The 23,808-nt window shown below is 48.7% G+C and overlaps 27 non-coding genes across 27 annotated transcripts; all 27 read left to right on the top strand.

Moving 5' to 3' along the window:
- Positions 1-5,295: 5,295 nt before the first annotated feature.
- LOC149447214 (U4 spliceosomal RNA) lies at positions 5,296-5,436 on the top strand. Its single transcript, XR_016306055.1, has one exon. It is a non-coding gene; the product is annotated as a U4 spliceosomal RNA (small nuclear RNA).
- A 627-nt stretch (positions 5,437-6,063) lies between these two features.
- Positions 6,064-6,136, top strand: TRNAK-UUU (transfer RNA lysine (anticodon UUU)). The gene has a single exon. It is a non-coding gene; the product is annotated as a tRNA-Lys (tRNA).
- A 559-nt stretch (positions 6,137-6,695) lies between these two features.
- LOC149447212 (U4 spliceosomal RNA) lies at positions 6,696-6,836 on the top strand. Its single transcript, XR_016306190.1, has one exon. It is a non-coding gene; the product is annotated as a U4 spliceosomal RNA (small nuclear RNA).
- A 633-nt stretch (positions 6,837-7,469) lies between these two features.
- TRNAK-UUU (transfer RNA lysine (anticodon UUU)) lies at positions 7,470-7,542 on the top strand. Its single transcript has one exon. It is a non-coding gene; the product is annotated as a tRNA-Lys (tRNA).
- A 552-nt stretch (positions 7,543-8,094) lies between these two features.
- LOC149447210 (U4 spliceosomal RNA) lies at positions 8,095-8,235 on the top strand. The gene has a single exon (XR_016306054.1). It is a non-coding gene; the product is annotated as a U4 spliceosomal RNA (small nuclear RNA).
- Positions 8,236-8,868: 633 nt separating this feature from the next.
- Positions 8,869-8,941, top strand: TRNAK-UUU (transfer RNA lysine (anticodon UUU)). The gene has a single exon. It is a non-coding gene; the product is annotated as a tRNA-Lys (tRNA).
- Positions 8,942-9,493: 552 nt separating this feature from the next.
- Positions 9,494-9,634, top strand: LOC149447208 (U4 spliceosomal RNA). The gene has a single exon (XR_016306053.1). It is a non-coding gene; the product is annotated as a U4 spliceosomal RNA (small nuclear RNA).
- Positions 9,635-10,254: 620 nt separating this feature from the next.
- On the top strand, positions 10,255-10,327 carry TRNAK-UUU (transfer RNA lysine (anticodon UUU)). The gene has a single exon. It is a non-coding gene; the product is annotated as a tRNA-Lys (tRNA).
- A 559-nt stretch (positions 10,328-10,886) lies between these two features.
- Positions 10,887-11,027, top strand: LOC149447206 (U4 spliceosomal RNA). Its single transcript, XR_016306051.1, has one exon. It is a non-coding gene; the product is annotated as a U4 spliceosomal RNA (small nuclear RNA).
- Positions 11,028-11,660: 633 nt separating this feature from the next.
- On the top strand, positions 11,661-11,733 carry TRNAK-UUU (transfer RNA lysine (anticodon UUU)). The gene has a single exon. It is a non-coding gene; the product is annotated as a tRNA-Lys (tRNA).
- A 552-nt stretch (positions 11,734-12,285) lies between these two features.
- LOC149447204 (U4 spliceosomal RNA) lies at positions 12,286-12,426 on the top strand. Its single transcript, XR_016306050.1, has one exon. It is a non-coding gene; the product is annotated as a U4 spliceosomal RNA (small nuclear RNA).
- Positions 12,427-13,060: 634 nt separating this feature from the next.
- On the top strand, positions 13,061-13,133 carry TRNAK-UUU (transfer RNA lysine (anticodon UUU)). Its single transcript has one exon. It is a non-coding gene; the product is annotated as a tRNA-Lys (tRNA).
- A 552-nt stretch (positions 13,134-13,685) lies between these two features.
- LOC149447202 (U4 spliceosomal RNA) lies at positions 13,686-13,826 on the top strand. The gene has a single exon (XR_016306049.1). It is a non-coding gene; the product is annotated as a U4 spliceosomal RNA (small nuclear RNA).
- A 620-nt stretch (positions 13,827-14,446) lies between these two features.
- TRNAK-UUU (transfer RNA lysine (anticodon UUU)) lies at positions 14,447-14,519 on the top strand. The gene has a single exon. It is a non-coding gene; the product is annotated as a tRNA-Lys (tRNA).
- Positions 14,520-15,078: 559 nt separating this feature from the next.
- On the top strand, positions 15,079-15,219 carry LOC149447200 (U4 spliceosomal RNA). The gene has a single exon (XR_016306048.1). It is a non-coding gene; the product is annotated as a U4 spliceosomal RNA (small nuclear RNA).
- A 633-nt stretch (positions 15,220-15,852) lies between these two features.
- On the top strand, positions 15,853-15,925 carry TRNAK-UUU (transfer RNA lysine (anticodon UUU)). Its single transcript has one exon. It is a non-coding gene; the product is annotated as a tRNA-Lys (tRNA).
- A 552-nt stretch (positions 15,926-16,477) lies between these two features.
- On the top strand, positions 16,478-16,618 carry LOC149447198 (U4 spliceosomal RNA). Its single transcript, XR_016306047.1, has one exon. It is a non-coding gene; the product is annotated as a U4 spliceosomal RNA (small nuclear RNA).
- A 620-nt stretch (positions 16,619-17,238) lies between these two features.
- Positions 17,239-17,311, top strand: TRNAK-UUU (transfer RNA lysine (anticodon UUU)). Its single transcript has one exon. It is a non-coding gene; the product is annotated as a tRNA-Lys (tRNA).
- Positions 17,312-17,870: 559 nt separating this feature from the next.
- On the top strand, positions 17,871-18,011 carry LOC149447196 (U4 spliceosomal RNA). Its single transcript, XR_016306046.1, has one exon. It is a non-coding gene; the product is annotated as a U4 spliceosomal RNA (small nuclear RNA).
- Positions 18,012-18,644: 633 nt separating this feature from the next.
- Positions 18,645-18,717, top strand: TRNAK-UUU (transfer RNA lysine (anticodon UUU)). The gene has a single exon. It is a non-coding gene; the product is annotated as a tRNA-Lys (tRNA).
- A 552-nt stretch (positions 18,718-19,269) lies between these two features.
- Positions 19,270-19,410, top strand: LOC149447194 (U4 spliceosomal RNA). The gene has a single exon (XR_016306045.1). It is a non-coding gene; the product is annotated as a U4 spliceosomal RNA (small nuclear RNA).
- A 634-nt stretch (positions 19,411-20,044) lies between these two features.
- TRNAK-UUU (transfer RNA lysine (anticodon UUU)) lies at positions 20,045-20,117 on the top strand. The gene has a single exon. It is a non-coding gene; the product is annotated as a tRNA-Lys (tRNA).
- A 552-nt stretch (positions 20,118-20,669) lies between these two features.
- On the top strand, positions 20,670-20,810 carry LOC149447192 (U4 spliceosomal RNA). The gene has a single exon (XR_016306044.1). It is a non-coding gene; the product is annotated as a U4 spliceosomal RNA (small nuclear RNA).
- A 620-nt stretch (positions 20,811-21,430) lies between these two features.
- Positions 21,431-21,503, top strand: TRNAK-UUU (transfer RNA lysine (anticodon UUU)). The gene has a single exon. It is a non-coding gene; the product is annotated as a tRNA-Lys (tRNA).
- A 559-nt stretch (positions 21,504-22,062) lies between these two features.
- LOC149447190 (U4 spliceosomal RNA) lies at positions 22,063-22,203 on the top strand. Its single transcript, XR_016306043.1, has one exon. It is a non-coding gene; the product is annotated as a U4 spliceosomal RNA (small nuclear RNA).
- Positions 22,204-22,836: 633 nt separating this feature from the next.
- TRNAK-UUU (transfer RNA lysine (anticodon UUU)) lies at positions 22,837-22,909 on the top strand. The gene has a single exon. It is a non-coding gene; the product is annotated as a tRNA-Lys (tRNA).
- A 552-nt stretch (positions 22,910-23,461) lies between these two features.
- On the top strand, positions 23,462-23,602 carry LOC149447188 (U4 spliceosomal RNA). Its single transcript, XR_016306042.1, has one exon. It is a non-coding gene; the product is annotated as a U4 spliceosomal RNA (small nuclear RNA).
- Positions 23,603-23,808: the final 206 nt, after the last annotated feature.

Raw genomic sequence — 23,808 nt, 5'->3', positions numbered from 1 at the left:
CGCTGAGTTCCTGGCAAACTCAGCCCAAGGCAGGAGATCGGCCCAATCGTCCTGATGGTCCGAGATATAACACCGAAGGAATTGTTCTAAGGCCTGATTGGAACGCTCCGCAGCCCCATTGGACTGCGGGTGGTAGGCTGAAGAAAAGGAGAGACTAATGCCCAACTGGGAGCAGAAGGCGCGCCAGAATCTGGACACGAACTGACTCCCGCGGTCCGAGACAATCACCTTGGGCAACCCATGCAGGCGAAAAATCTCCCTGGAAAAGACCGTGGCCAGTTCTTGCGCTGTTGGTAATTTCCTGAGTGGAATACAATGGCACATTTTGGAAAAACGATCGACGACCATGAGGATGACCGTATGACCCCGAGACACAGGGAGGTCTACAATAAAGTCCATGCCCAGGTGTGACCAAGGACGCTCCCCATTGGGAATGGGTTGCAGAAGACCCATTGGAAGATGCCGTGGAGATTTATTCTGGGCACAGATCGAACATGCCGCTACATAAGAGGCGATGTCGGCACGGAGAGTTGGCCACCAGAACAACCGAGAGACGACCCAAGACAACTGGTTCCTCCCCGGATGCCCGGCAGTTTTGGAGTTATGGTAGGTACGCAGCAGACGGGTGCGCAACCCCTCGGGTACAAAACATCTACCCTCCGGTCTCTCGGGAGGAGCGTCAGTTTGAGCCGCCAAAATCTGCTCCCCAAGGGGAGAAGTCAGACTGGTACGAATGGCAGCCAGGATATGATCCGGAGGTATGACCGAGGTTGGCTCAGAGTCCTCCCTGGACAACTCAGAGTATTGCCGCGATAATGCATCAGCCCTGACATTCTTGGAACCAGGCAAATAGGAGACCACATAGTTGAACCGCGACAAGAACAAGGCCCATCTGGCTTGACGGGGTGTCAATCTTTTGGCCTCCGAAAGATAAGTCAGGTTCTTATGATCGGTAAGAATGAGGACCGGAACTGCGGAGCCCTCGAGCAGGTGCCTCCATTCCTTGAGAGCCAGAATGATTGCCAACAACTCCCTATCTCCAATCTGGTAGTTGCACTCTGCAGAGGAAAGCTTCCTGGAGTAGAACCCACAGGGAAGTAGGGGTCCATCGGGCGACCGACGTTGAGACAGGAGAGCGCCTACTCCTGTCTCGGATGCATCAACCTCAAGGACGAAGGGCAATCCAGGATTGGGATGAGACAGTATCGGAGCCGAAGCGAAGGCGGATTTCAGAGCCTCAAAAGCTACGATGGCCTCGGATGGCCACTCGTGAGGATTGCTGCCCTTCTTGGTTAGGTCTGAGAGAGGTTTTGCCAGCGTGGAGAAATTTCTGATGAATTTCCGATAGTAGTTGGCAAAACCTAAAAAGCGCTGAATGGGCCGAAGGCCATTGGGACGAGGCCACTGCAGAACTGCCGAAACCTTCTGAGGGTCCATGGAGAATCCCTCCGCAGAAATGATGTAGCCTAAAAAGGCAACTTGGGATCGATGGAATTCGCACTTCTCAAGTTTACAAAAAAGTTCGTTCTCACGTAATCGTTGCAGCACCTGCTTGACATCCTGGATATGGGACTCCATGGAGGCAGAGTAAACCAGGATGTCATCCAAGTAAACTACCACGCACTGCTGCAATAAGTCACGAAGGACATCATTTATGAATTCCTGAAAAACTGCGGGCGCGTTACACAACCCGAAGGGCATCACCAGGTATTCGTAGTGACCGGTTCTGGTGTTAAACGCGGTCTTCCACTCATCCCCCTGTTTGATCCGTACGAGGTTGTACGCCGCCCTAAGGTCAAGTTTGGTAAAGACTGTTGCCCCCTTAAGGCGGTCGAACAACTCAGTAATCAAGGGAATCGGGTAGGCATTCTTAGTGGTGATTCGATTGAGACCCCTATAATCGATGCAAGGCCTCAATTCACCACCCTTCTTCTTTACAAAGAAAAAGCCCGCTCCTGCTGGGGAAGTAGACTTACGAATGTGCCCCCGGGAAAGCGCATCCGCAACGTACTCCTCCATGGCCTTATTCTCCGCAACCGAGAGAGGATACACCCTGCCACGCGGAGGAGTGGCACCGGGTTGCAAGGATATGGCGCAGTCGTAAGGACGATGAGCAGGTAAGGCACCAGCGCGTACCTTATCAAACACGTCCTGGTACTCCCCATAATCAGTGGGCAACGCAGAGTCTGAGGAGGCACACAACACCTTAACCGGCCCACGGATGCACCCGGCCCCACACTGTGAAGACCACGAGAGAATCTCGGCAGTTTGCCAATTGAAGGTTGGATTGTGCATCTGGAGCCAGGGATACCCCAAAACCACCGAATAGTGCGGAGAAGAAATCACCTGGAAACAGGCCAACTCCCTGTGAACAGCCCCAATAGCTACCTCAACTGGCATAGTCTCGTGGGTAACCTGCGGTGGTTGCAGGGGCCTGCCATCTATCGCCTCGAGAACCAATGGGGTAACTCGAGCCTGCAGGGGAATGGAGTGCTGGGCAGCAAACGAGCTGTCCATAAACAACCCGCCAGCCCCAGAATCTACCAACGCCTGGGCCGTCACCGAGCCCTCCGCCCAAGAGAGGACAACGGTGATCAGTGGCTTATCTCTGCGGAACGCCGGGGACGAGGAGACTCCACCCAAGATCTGTCCCCGACAGGATCTCAGGTGCGAGCGTTTCCCGGACGGACCGGACAGGACTGCCGAAAGTGCCCACCAAGACCACAGTACAGGCAGCGACCCTCCCGACGCCGAGCGGCCCGCTCCCCCTCGGAAAGGCGAGCAAACCCCAGCTGCATGGGCTCACCACCAGACAATCTATCCCCAGGAGGCGTGGGAGGAGAGGGAGGAATGGGTGGGATAGAAAACGCAGGTGCCAGTCGATTGGAAGGCCTCCGCAGGCGTTCCTTGAGTGAAGGCCTCTCCCTGAGCCTGGTATCAATCAGGATCAGGAAGGAAATTAGTGCTTCCAGCTCCACAGGCAATTCCTTGGCTGCGATCTCGTCCTTCAATGCATCAGAAAGACCCTGAGAAAACGCAGCCACCAGAGCCTCATTGTTCCAACCCACCTCTGCTGCCAGGGTACGAAACTCTATGGCGTACTCGGCCACGGTCCGTGAACCCTGATGCATAGACATGAGCAGCTTGGCAGCCGAGGCGGAGCGAGCCGGTACATCGAATACCCTACGGAAGGCATCGACAAAACCGGAAAACTCGTGAATCACGGGGTCATTCCTCTCCCATAAGGGATTCGCCCAGGCCAAGGCCTTGTCTGAGAGTAGTGAGATGAGGAAACCCACCTTTGACCTCTCAGTCGGAAAAGCGTAGGGGATTAATTCAAAGTAAATCCCCACCTGGTTAAGGAACCCACGACACTGACTCGGCTCACCCCCAAAGCGCTGTGGAAGAGGGGCTGAACCGGTCATACCTCTGGACACCGCAGGTGCCGCATCAGCCGCGGCGGTAGGCACAGCAAGCGGAACAGCAGCGGGAGTGACCACCGGAGTGACAACCGGCCTAATAACACCAGGAGTAAGGTGCGCGGTGCGTGCCAGCAGAGTTTGCAACGCCTGAGCGAACTGATCCAACAGGAGATCCTGTTGATCCAGTCTGGCAACCAACATAGGAAGTGAAGGCGTACCTGCACCGTCAGGATTCATGGCACTTGTGTAATGTCAGGGCAGGGCTGTGGAACGGACAGGTAGGCCTAGTGGCAGGGTAACGCACTGGCTGACGACAACCACCACCAACAGACTGAAGTCCCTCAGGGCGCGGAGTCTAAGTCCCAGGCTGCCCTTCACCAGGGCCCCTGATGGTGGGGATGGACTTGACGCAACCAGGGACCAGGTCGCGGCCCCCGAGACACCCCAGCTGCGGTAATGGCCGCCGCCAATGGCGTGTAGTTGGTGAGAATGACAATAGCGTAGTCAGACAAGCCGGGTCAATAACAACAGGACAAAACAGTACAGAACAGTAGACAGAGAATCACAGGTCACGGGCCGGGTTCAGCAACAGAAGGTCAGATCAAAGGGAAACGCAGAGAATGGTCTTAGTCACAAGCCGAGTCAGAATACCAGAAGAGTCACGAGCGTATACACAGAGCTGTAGCAAGACAAAGACACAAGACACAAGTGCAAAGAGCATGTGCAGATCCCAGGCTTATATGTACTCAGCCACACCCCTCTGGGGGATGGACCTCAGAGACCTGAAGGCATAAAAGATTCCCATCATGCTCAGCAGAAATCCAAGATGGATGCTAGCACATGGAGTAACATAACCTCTGGGAAAAGGTAGGACCTTGACACTTTCTTTATTTGTAACCCAGTCAATTAGGAAGAATACTGGAAGAGTGTTGGTCCAGGGTTAAGGAACCAGTTTGGCCGGTGTGTTTTTTGCAAGGCCCTTGTTTCCAGTGAAAGAGCATTGACCTATAAGTTACACTAGGCCAGAAACTTTCAGCGTTCTCCATCTCTACCAGACTGGACCCTATCTGCATGGTTGCAAGCTGTCCTAAAAAATGGAATGGGAGAGGACGATTGGCCAGCCGGAGTGAGCCAAATACTTGTGCATTCAGGCACACATCTCCTCTTTCTTTTGGGCGCATGGTCTTTTTCTGCCATAAAAGTGAAGTTTCAAGCAGATTGGACTGTTTTGGAGGTGGAGCATTCAGAGCCCGGATAGCTCAGTCGGTAGAGCATCAGACTTTTAAACTGAGGGACCAGGGTTCAAGTCCCTGTTCGGGCGGTAGCTTTGTCCTTGTTGTTGAGCTGCGGATAAGGTAATCTTTATGCCCATCTGCCGGAGTGCTCACTGGCCTAGAGAGAGGAAATGTCCTAAGGGATGCAAAATTCCCCCTTTCAAGGCTCTGTGAATCTAGCCCAGAAATAAAGGTGGCTGCAGGTGTTTGCCTGAACAACTGATTCCCAACAAGCCTGGTCTACGCCAGCTTTCCTGGACTCCAGTTCAGGCTTGTTATCCACAAAGCTTTCAACGACGGGCCCAAAGCTTTCCACCTTGGCTTTTTTTTCCCCAACAGTGCAGCCGTCGGACCATATGCATTCAGTGGCCTTTGAGAACTGCTGTGGGAGAAAGCCATTTGACATCTAGGCCCCAAAACTTGACATTCTCCTTAGTCCTTTCAAATGCAAACAATGCCAGCTTAGGCGTCTTCTCTCTCACATTAGCATGCCAAGTCCCAGAATGCTCAGCGGCCCACTGGATGACACTTTTGTGTCTCACCTCAATGTCAATGCCTCCTCCAAGGATGGGCAGAAATTGGCAGACACTGATTTGGTTAGCTTTGCGCAGTGGCAGTATCATAGCCAATGAGGTCCACCTGAGGCGTGATTATTGCTAATTGAAAACTAATCCCAATACCCCGCTGTGATGACTTGAAATACAGTCAGCACTGGCAATTTTTGAGAGTCTCTCAGGAGACTGAGCAATATGTTTGAAACAGCAGAAAAGCAATGGCTTCTAAGATGCAGACTGAGATGTGTTAGAGTTGAAGAAGCGGGTCATGGGGCCGGGGACACTATAGAGATCTTTTGTGTCATCACGCAGCCTGCTGAGTAGAACAATATGTGATTGCCACGTCATGCTCGTTCCCCCCCACTTGCCTTTAATCCAGAGTGGACTCTACCTCATTAAATTTTTCCTTGCTTTTTCTCTGCTAGACCTGGCATCATGAGGCTAAAGGTGAACTTTCTTTATTTGTAACCCAGTCAATTAGGAAGAATACTGGAAGCGTGTTTGTCCAGGGTTAAGGAACCAGTTTGGCCGGTGTGTTTTTTGCAAGGCCCTTGTTTCCAGTGAAAGAGCATTGACCTATAAGTTACACTAAGCCAGAAACTTTCAGCGTTCTCCATCTCTACCAGACTGGACCCTATCTGCATGGTTGCAAGCTGTCCTAAAAAATGGAATGGGAGAGGACGATTGGCCAGCCGGAGTGAGCCAAATACTTGTGCATTCAGGCACACATCTCCTCTTTCTTTTGGCCGAATGGTCTATTTCTGCCATAAAAGTGAAGTTTCAAGCAGATTGGACTGTTTTGGAGGTTTCAGAGCCTGGATAGCTCAGTCGGTAGAGCATCAGACTTTTAATCTGAGGGTCCAGGGTTCAAGTCCCTGTTCGGGCGGTAGCTTTGTCCTTGTTGTTGAGCTGCGGATAAGGTAATCTTTATGCCCATCTGCCGGAGTGCTCACTGGCCTAGAGAGAGGAAATGTCCTAAGGGATGCAAAATTCCCCCTTTCAAGGCTCTGTGAATCTAGCCCAGAAATAAAGGTGGCTGCAGGTGTTTGCCTGAACAACTGATTCCCAACAAGCCTGGTCTACGCCAGCTTTCCTGGACTCCAGTTCAGGCTTGTTATCCACAAAGCTTTCAACGACGGGCCCAAAGCTTTCCACCTTGGCTTTTTTTTCCCCAACAGTGCAGCCGTCGGACCATATGCATTCAGTGGCCTTTGAGAACTGCTGTGGGAGAAAGCCATTTGACATTTGACATCTAGGCCCCAAAACTTGACATTCTCCTTAGTCCTTTCAAATGCAAACAATGCCAGCTTAGGCGTCTTCTCTGTCACATTAGCATGCCAAGTCCCAGAATGCTCAGCGGCCCACTGGATGACACTTTTGTGTCTCACCTCAATGTCAATACCTCCTCCAAGGATGGGCAGAAATTGGCAGACACTGATTTGGTTAGCTTTTCGCGTTGGCAGTATCATAGCCAATGAGGTCCACCTGAGGCGTGATTATTGCTAATTGAAAACTAATCCCAATACCCCGCTGTGATGACTTGAAATACAGTCAGCACTGGCAATTTTTGAGAGTCTCTCAGGAGACTGAGCAATATGTTTGAAACAGCAGAAAAGCAATGGCTTCTAAGATGCAGACTGAGATGTGTTAGAGTTGAGGAAGCGGGTCACGGGGCCGGGGACACTATAGAGATCTTTTGTGTCATCACGCAGCCTGCTGAGTAGAACAATATGTGATTGCCACGTCATGCTCGTTCCCCCCCACTTGCCTTTAATCCAGAGTGGACTCTACCTCATTCAATTTTTCCTTGCTTTTTCTCTGCTAGACCTGGCATCATGAGGCTAAAGGTGAACTTTCTTTATCTGTAACCCAGTCAATTAGGAAGAATACTGGAAGCGTGTTGGTCCAGGGTTAAGGAACCAGTTTGGCCGGTGTGTTTTTTGCAAGGCCCTTGTTTCCAGTGAAAGAGCATTGACCTATAAGTTACACTAAGCCAGAAACTTTCAGCGTTCTCCATCTCTACCAGACTGGACCCTATCTGCATGGTTGCAAGCTGTCCTAAAAAATGGAATGGGAGAGGACGATTGGTAAGCCGGAGTGAGCCAAATACTTGTGCATTCAGGCACACATCTCCTCTTTCTTTTGGGCGCATGGTCTTTTTCTGCCATAAAAGTGAAGTTTCAAGCAGATTGGACTGTTTTGGAGGTGGAGCTTACAGAGCCCGGATAGCTCAGTCGGTAGAGCATCAGGCTTTTAATCTGAGGGTCCAGGGTTCAAGTCCCTGTTCGGGCGATAGCTTTGTCCTTGTTGTTGAGCTGCGGATAAGGTAATCTTTATGCCCATCTGCCGGAGTGCTCACTGGCCTAGAGAGAGGAAATGTCCTAAGGGATGCAAAATTCCCCCTTTCAAGGCTCTGTGAATCTAGCCCAGAAATAAAGGTAGCTGCAGGTGTTTGCCTGAACAACTGATTCCCAACAAGCCTGGTCTACGCCAGCTTTCCTGGACTCCAGTTCAGGCTTGTTATCCACAAAGCTTTCAACGACGGGCCCAAAGCTTTCCACCTTGGCTTTTTTTTCCCCAACAGTGCAGCCGTCGGACCATATGCATTCAGTGGCCTTTGAGAACTGCTGTGGGAGAAAGCCATTTGACATCTAGGCCCCAAAACTTGACATTCTCCTTAGTCCTTTCAAATGCAAACAATGCCAGCTTAGGCGTCTTCTCTGTCACATTAGCATGCCAAGTCCCAGAATGCTCAGCGGCCCACTGGATGACACTTTTGTGTCTCACCTCAATGTCAATACCTCCTCCAAGGATGGGCAGAAATTGGCAGACACTGATTTGGTTAGCTTTGCGCAGTGGCAGTATCATAGCCAATGAGGTCCACCTGAGGCGTGATTATTGCTAATTGAAAACTAATCCCAATACCCCGCTGTGATGACTTGAAATACAGTCAGCACTGGCAATTTTTGAGAGTCTCTCAGGAGACTGAGCAATATGTTTGAAACAGCAGAAAAGCAAATGGCTTCTAAGATGCAGACTGAGATGTGTTAGAGTTGAGGAAGCGGGTCACGGGGCCGGGGACACTATAGAGATCTTTTGTGTCATCACGCAGCCTGCTGAGTAGAACAATATGTGATTGCCACGTCATGCTCGTTCCCCCCACTTGCCTTTAATCCAGAGTGGACTCTACCTCATTAAATTTTTCCTTGCTTTTTCTCTGCTAGACCCTGCATCATGAGGCTAAAGGTGAACTTTCTTTATCTGTAACCCAGTCAATTAGGAAGAATACTGGAAGCGTGTTGGTCCAGGGTTAAGGAACCAGTTTGGCCGGTGTGTTTTTTGCAAGGCCCTTGTTTCCAGTGAAAGAGCATTGACCTATAAGTTACACTAAGCCAGAAACTTTCAGCGTTCTCCATCTCTACCAGACTGGACCCTATCTGCATGGTTGCAAGCTGTCCTAAAAAATGGAATGGGAGAGGACGATTGGCCAGCCGGAGTGAGCCAAATACTTGTGCATTCAGGCACACATCTCCTCTTTCTTTTGGGCGCATGGTCTTTTTCTGCCATAAAAGTGAAGTTTCAAGCAGATTGGACTGTTTTGGAGGTGGAGCTTTCAGAGCCCGGATAGCTCAGTCGGTAGAGCATCAGACTTTTAATCTGAGGGTCCAGGGTTCAAGTCCCTGTTCGGGCGGTAGCTTTGTCCTTGTTGTTGAGCTGCGGATAAGGTAATCTTTATGCCCATCTGCCGGAGTGCTCACTGGCCTAGAGAGAGGAAATGTCCTAAGGGATGCAAAATTCCCCCTTTCAAGGCTCTGTGAATCTAGCCCAGAAATAAAGGTAGCTGCAGGTGTTTGCCTGAACAACTGATTCCCAACAAGCCTGGTCTACGCCAGCTTTCCTGGACTCCAGTTCAGGCTTGTTATCCACAAAGCTTTCAACGACGGGCCCAAAGCTTTCCACCTTGGCTTTTTTTTCCCCAACAGTGCAGCCGTCGGACCATATGCATTCAGTGGCCTTTGAGAACTGCTGTGGGAGAAAGCCATTTGACATCTAGGCCCCAAAACTTGACATTCTCCTTAGTCCTTTCAAATGCAAACAATGCCAGCTTAGGCGTCTTCTCTGTCACATTAGCATGCCAAGTCCCAGAATGCTCAGCGGCCCACTGGATGACACTTTTGTGTCTCACCTCAATGTCAATACCTCCTCCAAGGATGGGCAGAAATTGGCAGACACTGATTTGGTTAGCTTTGCGCAGTGGCAGTATCATAGCCAATGAGGTCCACCTGAGGCGTGATTATTGCTAATTGAAAACTAATCCCAATACCCCGCTGTGATGACTTGAAATACAGTCAGCACTGGCAATTTTTGAGAGTCTCTCAGGAGACTGAGCAATATGTTTGAAACAGCAGAAAAGCAATGGCTTCTAAGATGCAGACTGAGATGTGTTAGAGTTGAGGAAACGGGGCCGGGGACACTATAGAGATCTTTTGTGTCATCACGCAGCCTGCTGAGTAGAACAATATGTGATTGCCACGTCATGCTCGTTCCCCCCCACTTGCCTTTAATCCAGAGTGGACTCTACCTCATTAAATTTTTCCTTGCTTTTTCTCTGCTAGACCTGGCATCATGAGGCTAAAGGTGAACTTTCTTTATTTGTAACCCAGTCAATTATGAAGAATACTGGAAGCGTGTTGGTCCAGGGTTAAGGAACCAGTTTGGCCGGTGTGTTTTTTGCAAGGCCCTTGTTTTCAGTGAAAGAGCATTGACCTATAAGTTACACTAAGCCAGAAACTTTCAGCGTTCTCCATCTCTACCAGACTGGACCCTATCTGCATGGTTGCAAGCTGTCCTAAAAAATGGAATGGGAGAGGACGATTGGCCAGCCGGAGTGAGCCAAATACTTGTGCATTCAGGCACACATCTCCTCTTTCTTTTGGCCGAATGGTCTATTTCTGCCATAAAAGTGAAGTTTCAAGCAGATTGGACTGTTTTGGAGGTTTCAGAGCCCGGATAGCTCAGTCGGTAGAGCATCAGACTTTTAATCTGAGGGTCCAGGGTTCAAGTCCCTGTTCGGGCGGTAGCTTTGTCCTTGTTGTTGAGCTGCGGATAAGGTAATCTTTATGCCCATCTGCCGGAGTGCTCACTGGCCTAGAGAGAGGAAATGTCCTAAGGGATGCAAAATTCCCCCTTTCAAGGCTCTGTGAATCTAGCCCAGAAATAAAGGTGGCTGCAGGTGTTTGCCTGAACAACTGATTCCCAACAAGCCTGGTCTACGCCAGCTTTCCTGGACTCCAGTTCAGGCTTGTTATCCACAAAGCTTTCAACGACGGGCCCAAAGCTTTCCACCTTGGCTTTTTTTTCCCCAACAGTGCAGCCGTCGGACCATATGCATTCAGTGGCCTTTGAGAACTGCTGTGGGAGAAAGCCATTTGACATTTGACATCTAGGCCCCAAAACTTGACATTCTCCTTAGTCCTTTCAAATGCAAACAATGCCAGCTTAGGCGTCTTCTCTGTCACATTAGCATGCCAAGTCCCAGAATGCTCAGCGGCCCACTGGATGACACTTTTGTGTCTCACCTCAATGTCAATACCTCCTCCAAGGATGGGCAGAAATTGGCAGACACTGATTTGGTTAGCTTTGCGCAGTGGCAGTATCATAGCCAATGAGGTCCACCTGAGGCGTGATTATTGCTAATTGAAAACTAATCCCAATACCCCGCTGTGATGACTTGAAATACAGTCAGCACTGGCAATTTTTGAGAGTCTCTCAGGAGACTGAGCAATATGTTTGAAACAGCAGAAAAGCAATGGCTTCTAAGATGCAGACTGAGATGTGTTAGAGTTGAGGAAGCGGGTCATGGGGCCGGGGACACTATAGAGATCTTTTGTGTCATCACGCAGCCTGCTGAGTAGAACAATATGTGATTGCCACGTCATGCTCGTTCCCCCCCACTTGCCTTTAATCCAGAGTGGACTCTACCTCATTAAATTTTTCCTTGCTTTTTCTCTGCTAGACCCTACATCATGAGGCTAAAGGTGAACTTTCTTTATCTGTAACCCAGTCAATTAGGAAGAATACTGGAAGCGTGTTGGTCCAGGGTTAAGGAACCAGTTTGGCCGGTGTGTTTTTTGCAAGGCCCTTGTTTCCAGTGAAAGAGCATTGACCTATAAGTTACACTAAGCCAGAAACTTTCAGCGTTCTCCATCTCTACCAGACTGGACCCTATCTGCATGGTTGCAAGCTGTCCTAAAAAATGGAATGGGAGAGGACGATTGGCCAGCCGGAGTGAGCCAAATACTTGTGCATTCAGGCACACATCTCCTCTTTCTTTTGGGCGCATGGTCTTTTTCTGCCATAAAAGTGAAGTTTCAAGCAGATTGGACTGTTTTGGAGGTGGAGCTTTCAGAGCCCGGATAGCTCAGTCGGTAGAGCATCAGACTTTTAATCTGAGGGTCCAGGGTTCAAGTCCCTGTTCGGGCGGTAGCTTTGTCCTTGTTGTTGAGCTGCGGATAAGGTAATCTTTATGCCCATCTGCCGGAGTGCTCACTGGCCTAGAGAGAGGAAATGTCCTAAGGGATGCAAAATTCCCCCTTTCAAGGCTCTGTGAATCTAGCCCAGAAATAAAGGTGGCTGCAGGTGTTTGCCTGAACAACTGATTCCCAACAAGCCTGGTCTACGCCAGCTTTCCTGGACTCCAGTTCAGGCTTGTTATCCACAAAGCTTTCAACGACGGGCCCAAAGCTTTCCACCTTGGCTTTTTTTTCCCCAACAGTGCAGCCGTCGGACCATATGCATTCAGTGGCCTTTGAGAACTGCTGTGGGAGAAAGCCATTTGACATCTAGGCCCCAAAACTTGACATTCTCCTTAGACCTTTCAAATGCAAACAATGCCAGCTTAGGCGTCTTCTCTGTAACATTAGCATGCCAAGTCCCAGAATGCTCAGCGGCCCACTGGATGACACTTTTGTGTCTCACCTCAATGTCAATACCTCCTCCAAGGATGGGCAGAAATTGGCAGACACTGATTTGGTTAGCTTTGCGCAGTGGCAGTATCATAGCCAATGAGGTCCACCTGAGGCGTGATTATTGCTAATTGAAAACTAATCCCAATACCCCGCTGTGATGACTTGAAATACAGTCAGCACTGGCAATTTTTGAGAGTCTCTCAGGAGACTGAGCAATATGTTTGAAACAGCAGAAAAGCAAATGGCTTCTAAGATGCAGACTGAGATGTGTTAGAGTTGAGGAAGCGGGTCACGGGGCCGGGGACACTATAGAGATCTTTTGTGTCATCACGCAGCCTGCTGAGTAGAACAATATGTGATTGCCACGTCATGCTCGTTCCCCCCCACTTGCCTTTAATCCAGAGTGGACTCTACCTCATTAAATTTTTCCTTGCTTTTTCTCTGCTAGACCCTGCATCATGAGGCTAAAGGTGAACTTTCTTTATCTGTAACCCAGTCAATTAGGAAGAATACTGGAAGCGTGTTGGTCCAGGGTTAAGGAACCAGTTTGGCCGGTGTGTTTTTTGCAAGGCCCTTGTTTCCAGTGAAAGAGCATTGACCTATAAGTTACACTAAGCCAGAAACTTTCAGCGTTCTCCATCTCTACCAGACTGGACCCTATCTGCATGGTTGCAAGCTGTCCTAAAAAATGGAATGGGAGAGGACGATTGGCCAGCCGGAGTGAGCCAAATACTTGTGCATTCAGGCACACATCTCCTTTTTCTTTTGGGCGCATGGTCTTTTTCTGCCATAAAAGTGAAGTTTCAAGCAGATTGGACTGTTTTGGAGGTGGAGCTTTCAGAGCCCGGATAGCTCAGTCGGTAGAGCATCAGACTTTTAATCTGAGGGTCCAGGGTTCAAGTCCCTGTTCGGGCGGTAGCTTTGTCCTTGTTGTTGAGCTGCGGATAAGGTAATCTTTATGCCCATCTGCCGGAGTGCTCACTGGCCTAGAGAGAGGAAATGTCCTAAGGGATGCAAAATTCCCCCTTTCAAGGCTCTGTGAATCTAGCCCAGAAATAAAGGTAGCTGCAGGTGTTTGCCTGAACAACTGATTCCCAACAAGCCTGGTCTACGCCAGCTTTCCTGGACTCCAGTTCAGGCTTGTTATCCACAAAGCTTTCAACGACGGGCCCAAAGCTTTCCACCTTGGCTTTTTTTTCCCCAACAGTGCAGCCGTCGGACCATATGCATTCAGTGGCCTTTGAGAACTGCTGTGGGAGAAAGCCATTTGACATCTAGGCCCCAAAACTTGACATTCTCCTTAGTCCTTTCAAATGCAAACAATGCCAGCTTAGGCGTCTTCTCTGTCACATTAGCATGCCAAGTCCCAGAATGCTCAGCGGCCCACTGGATGACACTTTTGTGTCTCACCTCAATGTCAATACCTCCTCCAAGGATGGGCAGAAATTGGCAGACACTGATTTGGTTAGCTTTGCGCAGTGGCAGTATCATAGCCAATGAGGTCCACCTGAGGCGTGATTATTGCTAATTGAAAACTAATCCCAATACCCCGCTGTGATGACTTGAAATACAGTCAGCACTGGCAATTTTTGAGAGTCTCTCAGGAGACTGAGCAATATGTTTGAAACAGCAGAAAAGCAATGGCTTCTAAGATGCAGACTGAGATGTGTTAGAGTTGAGGAAACGGGGCCGGGGACACTATAGAGATCTTTTGTGTCATCACGCAGCCTGCTGAGTAGAACAATATGTGATTGCCACGTCATGCTCGTTCCCCCCCACTTGCCTTTAATCCAGAGTGGACTCTACCTCATTAAATTTTTCCTTGCTTTTTCTCTGCTAGACCTGGCATCATGAGGCTAAAGGTGAACTTTCTTTATTTGTAACCCAGTCAATTAGGAAGAATACTGGAAGCGTGTTGGTCCAGGGTTAAGGAACCAGTTTGGCCGGTGTGTTTTTTGCAAGGCCCTTGTTTTCAGTGAAAGAGCATTGACCTATAAGTTACACTAAGCCAGAAACTTTCAGCGTTCTCCATCTCTACCAGACTGGACCCTATCTGCATGGTTGCAAGCTGTCCTAAAAAATGGAATGGGAGAGGACGATTGGCCAGCCGGAGTGAGCCAAATACTTGTGCATTCAGGCACACATCTCCTCTTTCTTTTGGCCGAATGGTCTATTTCTGCCATAAAAGTGAAGTTTCAAGCAGATTGGACTGTTTTGGAGGTTTCAGAGCCCGGATAGCTCAGTCGGTAGAGCATCAGACTTTTAATCTGAGGGTCCAGGGTTCAAGTCCCTGTTCGGGCGGTAGCTTTGTCCTTGTTGTTGAGCTGCGGATAAGGTAATCTTTATGCCCATCTGCCGGAGTGCTCACTGGCCTAGAGAGAGGAAATGTCCTAAGGGATGCAAAATTCCCCCTTTCAAGGCTCTGTGAATCTAGCCCAGAAATAAAGGTGGCTGCAGGTGTTTGCCTGAACAACTGATTCCCAACAAGCCTGGTCTACGCCAGCTTTCCTGGACTCCAGTTCAGGCTTGTTATCCACAAAGCTTTCAACGACGGGCCCAAAGCTTTCCACCTTGGCTTTTTTTTCCCCAACAGTGCAGCCGTCGGACCATATGCATTCAGTGGCCTTTGAGAACTGCTGTGGGAGAAAGCCATTTGACATTTGACATCTAGGCCCCAAAACTTGACATTCTCCTTAGTCCTTTCAAATGCAAACAATGCCAGCTTAGGCGTCTTCTCTGTCACATTAGCATGCCAAGTCCCAGAATGCTCAGCGGCCCACTGGATGACACTTTTGTGTCTCACCTCAATGTCAATACCTCCTCCAAGGATGGGCAGAAATTGGCAGACACTGATTTGGTTAGCTTTGCGCAGTGGCAGTATCATAGCCAATGAGGTCCACCTGAGGCGTGATTATTGCTAATTGAAAACTAATCCCAATACCCCGCTGTGATGACTTGAAATACAGTCAGCACTGGCAATTTTTGAGAGTCTCTCAGGAGACTGAGCAATATGTTTGAAACAGCAGAAAAGCAATGGCTTCTAAGATGCAGACTGAGATGTGTTAGAGTTGAGGAAGCGGGTCATGGGGCCGGGGACACTATAGAGATCTTTTGTGTCATCACGCAGCCTGCTGAGTAGAACAATATGTGATTGCCACGTCATGCTCGTTCCCCCCCACTTGCCTTTAATCCAGAGTGGACTCTACCTCATTAAATTTTTCCTTGCTTTTTCTCTGCTAGACCCTACATCATGAGGCTAAAGGTGAACTTTCTTTATCTGTAACCCAGTCAATTAGGAAGAATACTGGAAGCGTGTTGGTCCAGGGTTAAGGAACCAGTTTGGCCGGTGTGTTTTTTGCAAGGCCCTTGTTTCCAGTGAAAGAGCATTGACCTATAAGTTACACTAAGCCAGAAACTTTCAGCGTTCTCCATCTCTACCAGACTGGACCCTATCTGCATGGTTGCAAGCTGTCCTAAAAAATGGAATGGGAGAGGACGATTGGCCAGCCGGAGTGAGCCAAATACTTGTGCATTCAGGCACACATCTCCTTTTTCTTTTGGGCGCATGGTCTTTTTCTGCCATAAAAGTGAAGTTTCAAGCAGATTGGACTGTTTTGGAGGTGGAGCTTTCAGAGCCCGGATAGCTCAGTCGGTAGAGCATCAGACTTTTAATCTGAGGGTCCAGGGTTCAAGTCCCTGTTCGGGCGGTAGCTTTGTCCTTGTTGTTGAGCTGCGGATAAGGTAATCTTTATGCCCATCTGCCGGAGTGCTCACTGGCCTAGAGAGAGGAAATGTCCTAAGGGATGCAAAATTCCCCCTTTCAAGGCTCTGTGAATCTAGCCCAGAAATAAAGGTAGCTGCAGGTGTTTGCCTGAACAACTGATTCCCAACAAGCCTGGTCTACGCCAGCTTTCCTGGACTCCAGTTCAGGCTTGTTATCCACAAAGCTTTCAACGACGGGCCCAAAGCTTTCCACCTTGGCTTTTTTTTCCCCAACAGTGCAGCCGTCGGACCATATGCATTCAGTGGCCTTTGAGAACTGCTGTGGGAGAAAGCCATTTGACATCTAGGCCCCAAAACTTGACATTCTCCTTAGTCCTTTCAAATGCAAACAATGCCAGCTTAGGCGTCTTCTCTGTCACATTAGCATGCCAAGTCCCAGAATGCTCAGCGGCCCACTGGATGACACTTTTGTGTCTCACCTCAATGTCAATACCTCCTCCAAGGATGGGCAGAAATTGGCAGACACTGATTTGGTTAGCTTTGCGCAGTGGCAGTATCATAGCCAATGAGGTCCACCTGAGGCGTGATTATTGCTAATTGAAAACTAATCCCAATACCCCGCTGTGATGACTTGAAATACAGTCAGCACTGGCAATTTTTGAGAGTCTCTCAGGAGACTGAGCAATATGTTTGAAACAGCAGAAAAGCAATGGCTTCTAAGATGCAGACTGAGATGTGTTAGAGTTGAGGAAACGGGGCCGGGGACACTATAGAGATCTTTTGTGTCATCACGCAGCCTGCTGAGTAGAACAATATGTGATTGCCACGTCATGCTCGTTCCCCCCCACTTGCCTTTAATCCAGAGTGGACTCTACCTCATTAAATTTTTCCTTGCTTTTTCTCTGCTAGACCTGGCATCATGAGGCTAAAGGTGAACTTTCTTTATTTGTAACCCAGTCAATTAGGAAGAATACTGGAAGCGTGTTGGTCCAGGGTTAAGGAACCAGTTTGGCCGGTGTGTTTTTTGCAAGGCCCTTGTTTTCAGTGAAAGAGCATTGACCTATAAGTTACACTAAGCCAGAAACTTTCAGCGTTCTCCATCTCTACCAGACTGGACCCTATCTGCATGGTTGCAAGCTGTCCTAAAAAATGGAATGGGAGAGGACGATTGGCCAGCCGGAGTGAGCCAAATACTTGTGCATTCAGGCACACATCTCCTCTTTCTTTTGGCCGAATGGTCTATTTCTGCCATAAAAGTGAAGTTTCAAGCAGATTGGACTGTTTTGGAGGTTTCAGAGCCCGGATAGCTCAGTCGGTAGAGCATCAGACTTTTAATCTGAGGGTCCAGGGTTCAAGTCCCTGTTCGGGCGGTAGCTTTGTCCTTGTTGTTGAGCTGCGGATAAGGTAATCTTTATGCCCATCTGCCGGAGTGCTCACTGGCCTAGAGAGAGGAAATGTCCTAAGGGATGCAAAATTCCCCCTTTCAAGGCTCTGTGAATCTAGCCCAGAAATAAAGGTGGCTGCAGGTGTTTGCCTGAACAACTGATTCCCAACAAGCCTGGTCTACGCCAGCTTTCCTGGACTCCAGTTCAGGCTTGTTATCCACAAAGCTTTCAACGACGGGCCCAAAGCTTTCCACCTTGGCTTTTTTTTCCCCAACAGTGCAGCCGTCGGACCATATGCATTCAGTGGCCTTTGAGAACTGCTGTGGGAGAAAGCCATTTGACATTTGACATCTAGGCCCCAAAACTTGACATTCTCCTTAGTCCTTTCAAATGCAAACAATGCCAGCTTAGGCGTCTTCTCTGTCACATTAGCATGCCAAGTCCCAGAATGCTCAGCGGCCCACTGGATGACACTTTTGTGTCTCACCTCAATGTCAATACCTCCTCCAAGGATGGGCAGAAATTGGCAGACACTGATTTGGTTAGCTTTGCGCAGTGGCAGTATCATAGCCAATGAGGTCCACCTGAGGCGTGATTATTGCTAATTGAAAACTAATCCCAATACCCCGCTGTGATGACTTGAAATACAGTCAGCACTGGCAATTTTTGAGAGTCTCTCAGGAGACTGAGCAATATGTTTGAAACAGCAGAAAAGCAATGGCTTCTAAGATGCAGACTGAGATGTGTTAGAGTTGAGGAAGCGGGTCATGGGGCCGGGGACACTATAGAGATCTTTTGTGTCATCACGCAGCCTGCTGAGTAGAACAATATGTGATTGCCACGTCATGCTCGTTCCCCCCCACTTGCCTTTAATCCAGAGTGGACTCTACCTCATTAAATTTTTCCTTGCTTTTTCTCTGCTAGACCCTACATCATGAGGCTAAAGGTGAACTTTCTTTATCTGTAACCCAGTCAATTAGGAAGAATACTGGAAGCGTGTTGGTCCAGGGTTAAGGAACCAGTTTGGCCGGTGTGTTTTTTGCAAGGCCCTTGTTTCCAGTGAAAGAGCATTGACCTATAAGTTACACTAAGCCAGAAACTTTCAGCGTTCTCCATCTCTACCAGACTGGACCCTATCTGCATGGTTGCAAGCTGTCCTAAAAAATGGAATGGGAGAGGACGATTGGCCAGCCGGAGTGAGCCAAATACTTGTGCATTCAGGCACACATCTCCTCTTTCTTTTGGGCGCATGGTCTTTTTCTGCCATAAAAGTGAAGTTTCAAGCAGATTGGACTGTTTTGGAGGTGGAGCTTTCAGAGCCCGGATAGCTCAGTCGGTAGAGCATCAGACTTTTAATCTGAGGGTCCAGGGTTCAAGTCCCTGTTCGGGCGGTAGCTTTGTCCTTGTTGTTGAGCTGCGGATAAGGTAATCTTTATGCCCATCTGCCGGAGTGCTCACTGGCCTAGAGAGAGGAAATGTCCTAAGGGATGCAAAATTCCCCCTTTCAAGGCTCTGTGAATCTAGCCCAGAAATAAAGGTGGCTGCAGGTGTTTGCCTGAACAACTGATTCCCAACAAGCCTGGTCTACGCCAGCTTTCCTGGACTCCAGTTCAGGCTTGTTATCCACAAAGCTTTCAACGACGGGCCCAAAGCTTTCCACCTTGGCTTTTTTTTCCCCAACAGTGCAGCCGTCGGACCATATGCATTCAGTGGCCTTTGAGAACTGCTGTGGGAGAAAGCCATTTGACATCTAGGCCCCAAAACTTGACATTCTCCTTAGACCTTTCAAATGCAAACAATGCCAGCTTAGGCGTCTTCTCTGTAACATTAGCATGCCAAGTCCCAGAATGCTCAGCGGCCCACTGGATGACACTTTTGTGTCTCACCTCAATGTCAATACCTCCTCCAAGGATGGGCAGAAATTGGCAGACACTGATTTGGTTAGCTTTGCGCAGTGGCAGTATCATAGCCAATGAGGTCCACCTGAGGCGTGATTATTGCTAATTGAAAACTAATCCCAATACCCCGCTGTGATGACTTGAAATACAGTCAGCACTGGCAATTTTTGAGAGTCTCTCAGGAGACTGAGCAATATGTTTGAAACAGCAGAAAAGCAAATGGCTTCTAAGATGCAGACTGAGATGTGTTAGAGTTGAGGAAGCGGGTCACGGGGCCGGGGACACTATATAGATCTTTTGTGTCATCACGCAGCCTGCTGAGTAGAACAATATGTGATTGCCACGTCATGCTCGTTCCCCCCCACTTGCCTTTAATCCAGAGTGGACTCTACCTCATTAAATTTTTCCTTGCTTTTTCTCTGCTAGACCCTGCATCATGAGGCTAAAGGTGAACTTTCTTTATCTGTAACCCAGTCAATTAGGAAGAATACTGGAAGCGTGTTGGTCCAGGGTTAAGGAACCAGTTTGGCCGGTGTGTTTTTTGCAAGGCCCTTGTTTCCAGTGAAAGAGCATTGACCTATAAGTTACACTAAGCCAGAAACTTTCAGCGTTCTCCATCTCTACCAGACTGGACCCTATCTGCATGGTTGCAAGCTGTCCTAAAAAATGGAATGGGAGAGGACGATTGGCCAGCCGGAGTGAGCCAAATACTTGTGCATTCAGGCACACATCTCCTCTTTCTTTTGGGCGCATGGTCTTTTTCTGCCATAAAAGTGAAGTTTCAAGCAGATTGGACTGTTTTGGAGGTGGAGCTTTCAGAGCCCGGATAGCTCAGTCGGTAGAGCATCAGACTTTTAATCTGAGGGTCCAGGGTTCAAGTCCCTGTTCGGGCGGTAGCTTTGTCCTTGTTGTTGAGCTGCGGATAAGGTAATCTTTATGCCCATCTGCCGGAGTGCTCACTGGCCTAGAGAGAGGAAATGTCCTAAGGGATGCAAAATTCCCCCTTTCAAGGCTCTGTGAATCTAGCCCAGAAATAAAGGTAGCTGCAGGTGTTTGCCTGAACAACTGATTCCCAACAAGCCTGGTCTACGCCAGCTTTCCTGGACTCCAGTTCAGGCTTGTTATCCACAAAGCTTTCAACGACGGGCCCAAAGCTTTCCACCTTGGCTTTTTTTTCCCCAACAGTGCAGCCGTCGGACCATATGCATTCAGTGGCCTTTGAGAACTGCTGTGGGAGAAAGCCATTTGACATCTAGGCCCCAAAACTTGACATTCTCCTTAGTCCTTTCAAATGCAAACAATGCCAGCTTAGGCGTCTTCTCTGTCACATTAGCATGCCAAGTCCCAGAATGCTCAGCGGCCCACTGGATGACACTTTTGTGTCTCACCTCAATGTCAATACCTCCTCCAAGGATGGGCAGAAATTGGCAGACACTGATTTGGTTAGCTTTGCGCAGTGGCAGTATCATAGCCAATGAGGTCCACCTGAGGCGTGATTATTGCTAATTGAAAACTAATCCCAATACCCCGCTGTGATGACTTGAAATACAGTCAGCACTGGCAATTTTTGAGAGTCTCTCAGGAGACTGAGCAATATGTTTGAAACAGCAGAAAAGCAATGGCTTCTAAGATGCAGACTGAGATGTGTTAGAGTTGAGGAAACGGGGCCGGGGACACTATAGAGATCTTTTGTGTCATCACGCAGCCTGCTGAGTAGAACAATATGTGATTGCCACGTCATGCTCGTTCCCCCCCACTTGCCTTTAATCCAGAGTGGACTCTACCTCATTAAATTTTTCCTTGCTTTTTCTCTGCTAGACCTGGCATCATGAGGCTAAAGGTGAACTTTCTTTATTTGTAACCCAGTCAATTAGGAAGAATACTGGAAGCGTGTTGGTCCAGGGTTAAGGAACCAGTTTGGCCGGTGTGTTTTTTGCAAGGCCCTTGTTTTCAGTGAAAGAGCATTGACCTATAAGTTACACTAAGCCAGAAACTTTCAGCGTTCTCCATCTCTACCAGACTGGACCCTATCTGCATGGTTGCAAGCTGTCCTAAAAAATGGAATGGGAGAGGACGATTGGCCAGCCGGAGTGAGCCAAATACTTGTGCATTCAGGCACACATCTCCTCTTTCTTTTGGCCGAATGGTCTATTTCTGCCATAAAAGTGAAGTTTCAAGCAGATTGGACTGTTTTGGAGGTTTCAGAGCCCGGATAGCTCAGTCGGTAGAGCATCAGACTTTTAATCTGAGGGTCCAGGGTTCAAGTCCCTGTTCGGGCGGTAGCTTTGTCCTTGTTGTTGAGCTGCGGATAAGGTAATCTTTATGCCCATCTGCCGGAGTGCTCACTGGCCTAGAGAGAGGAAATGTCCTAAGGGATGCAAAATTCCCCCTTTCAAGGCTCTGTGAATCTAGCCCAGAAATAAAGGTGGCTGCAGGTGTTTGCCTGAACAACTGATTCCCAACAAGCCTGGTCTACGCCAGCTTTCCTGGACTCCAGTTCAGGCTTGTTATCCACAAAGCTTTCAACGACGGGCCCAAAGCTTTCCACCTTGGCTTTTTTTTCCCCAACAGTGCAGCCGTCGGACCATATGCATTCAGTGGCCTTTGAGAACTGCTGTGGGAGAAAGCCATTTGACATTTGACATCTAGGCCCCAAAACTTGACATTCTCCTTAGTCCTTTCAAATGCAAACAATGCCAGCTTAGGCGTCTTCTCTGTCACATTAGCATGCCAAGTCCCAGAATGCTCAGCGGCCCACTGGATGACACTTTTGTGTCTCACCTCAATGTCAATACCTCCTCCAAGGATGGGCAGAAATTGGCAGACACTGATTTGGTTAGCTTTGCGCAGTGGCAGTATCATAGCCAATGAGGTCCACCTGAGGCGTGATTATTGCTAATTGAAAACTAATCCCAATACCCCGCTGTGATGACTTGAAATACAGTCAGCACTGGCAATTTTTGAGAGTCTCTCAGGAGACTGAGCAATATGTTTGAAACAGCAGAAAAGCAATGGCTTCTAAGATGCAGACTGAGATGTGTTAGAGTTGAGGAAGCGGGTCATGGGGCCGGGGACACTATAGAGATCTTTTGTGTCATCACGCAGCCTGCTGAGTAGAACAATATGTGATTGCCACGTCATGCTCGTTCCCCCCCACTTGCCTTTAATCCAGAGTGGACTCTACCTCATTAAATTTTTCCTTGCTTTTTCTCTGCTAGACCCTACATCATGAGGCTAAAGGTGAACTTTCTTTATCTGTAACCCAGTCAATTAGGAAGAATACTGGAAGCGTGTTGGTCCAGGGTTAAGGAACCAGTTTGGCCGGTGTGTTTTTTGCAAGGCCCTTGTTTCCAGTGAAAGAGCATTGACCTATAAGTTACACTAAGCCAGAAACTTTCAGCGTTCTCCATCTCTACCAGACTGGACCCTATCTGCATGGTTGCAAGCTGTCCTAAAAAATGGAATGGGAGAGGACGATTGGCCAGCCGGAGTGAGCCAAATACTTGTGCATTCAGGCACACATCTCCTTTTTCTTTTGGGCGCATGGTCTTTTTCTGCCATAAAAGTGAAGTTTCAAGCAGATTGGACTGTTTTGGAGGTGGAGCTTTCAGAGCCCGGATAGCTCAGTCGGTAGAGCATCAGACTTTTAATCTGAGGGTCCAGGGTTCAAGTCCCTGTTCGGGCGGTAGCTTTGTCCTTGTTGTTGAGCTGCGGATAAGGTAATCTTTATGCCCATCTGCCGGAGTGCTCACTGGCCTAGAGAGAGGAAATGTCCTAAGGGATGCAAAATTCCCCCTTTCAAGGCTCTGTGAATCTAGCCCAGAAATAAAGGTAGCTGCAGGTGTTTGCCTGAACAACTGATTCCCAACAAGCCTGGTCTACGCCAGCTTTCCTGGACTCCAGTTCAGGCTTGTTATCCACAAAGCTTTCAACGACGGGCCCAAAGCTTTCCACCTTGGCTTTTTTTTCCCCAACAGTGCAGCCGTCGGACCATATGCATTCAGTGGCCTTTGAGAACTGCTGTGGGAGAAAGCCATTTGACATCTAGGCCCCAAAACTTGACATTCTCCTTAGTCCTTTCAAATGCAAACAATGCCAGCTTAGGCGTCTTCTCTGTCACATTAGCATGCCAAGTCCCAGAATGCTCAGCGGCCCACTGGATGACACTTTTGTGTCTCACCTCAATGTCAATACCTCCTCCAAGGATGGGCAGAAATTGGCAGACACTGATTTGGTTAGCTTTGCGCAGTGGCAGTATCATAGCCAATGAGGTCCACCTGAGGCGTGATTATTGCTAATTGAAAACTAATCCCAATACCCCGCTGTGATGACTTGAAATACAGTCAGCACTGGCAATTTTTGAGAGTCTCTCAGGAGACTGAGCAATATGTTTGAAACAGCAGAAAAGCAATGGCTTCTAAGATGCAGACTGAGATGTGTTAGAGTTGAGGAAACGGGGCCGGGGACACTATAGAGATCTTTTGTGTCATCACGCAGCCTGCTGAGTAGAACAATATGTGATTGCCACGTCATGCTCGTTCCCCCCCACTTGCCTTTAATCCAGAGTGGACTCTACCTCATTAA

This window comes from Staurois parvus, unplaced genomic scaffold, assembly GCF_062004578.1.
Source record: "Staurois parvus isolate SC_StPar_1 unplaced genomic scaffold, SC_StPar_1.0 ptg000689l, whole genome shotgun sequence".
Lineage (NCBI taxonomy): Eukaryota > Metazoa > Chordata > Amphibia > Anura > Ranidae > Staurois > Staurois parvus.
This window is presented reverse-complemented; position numbering and strand designations above follow the sequence as displayed.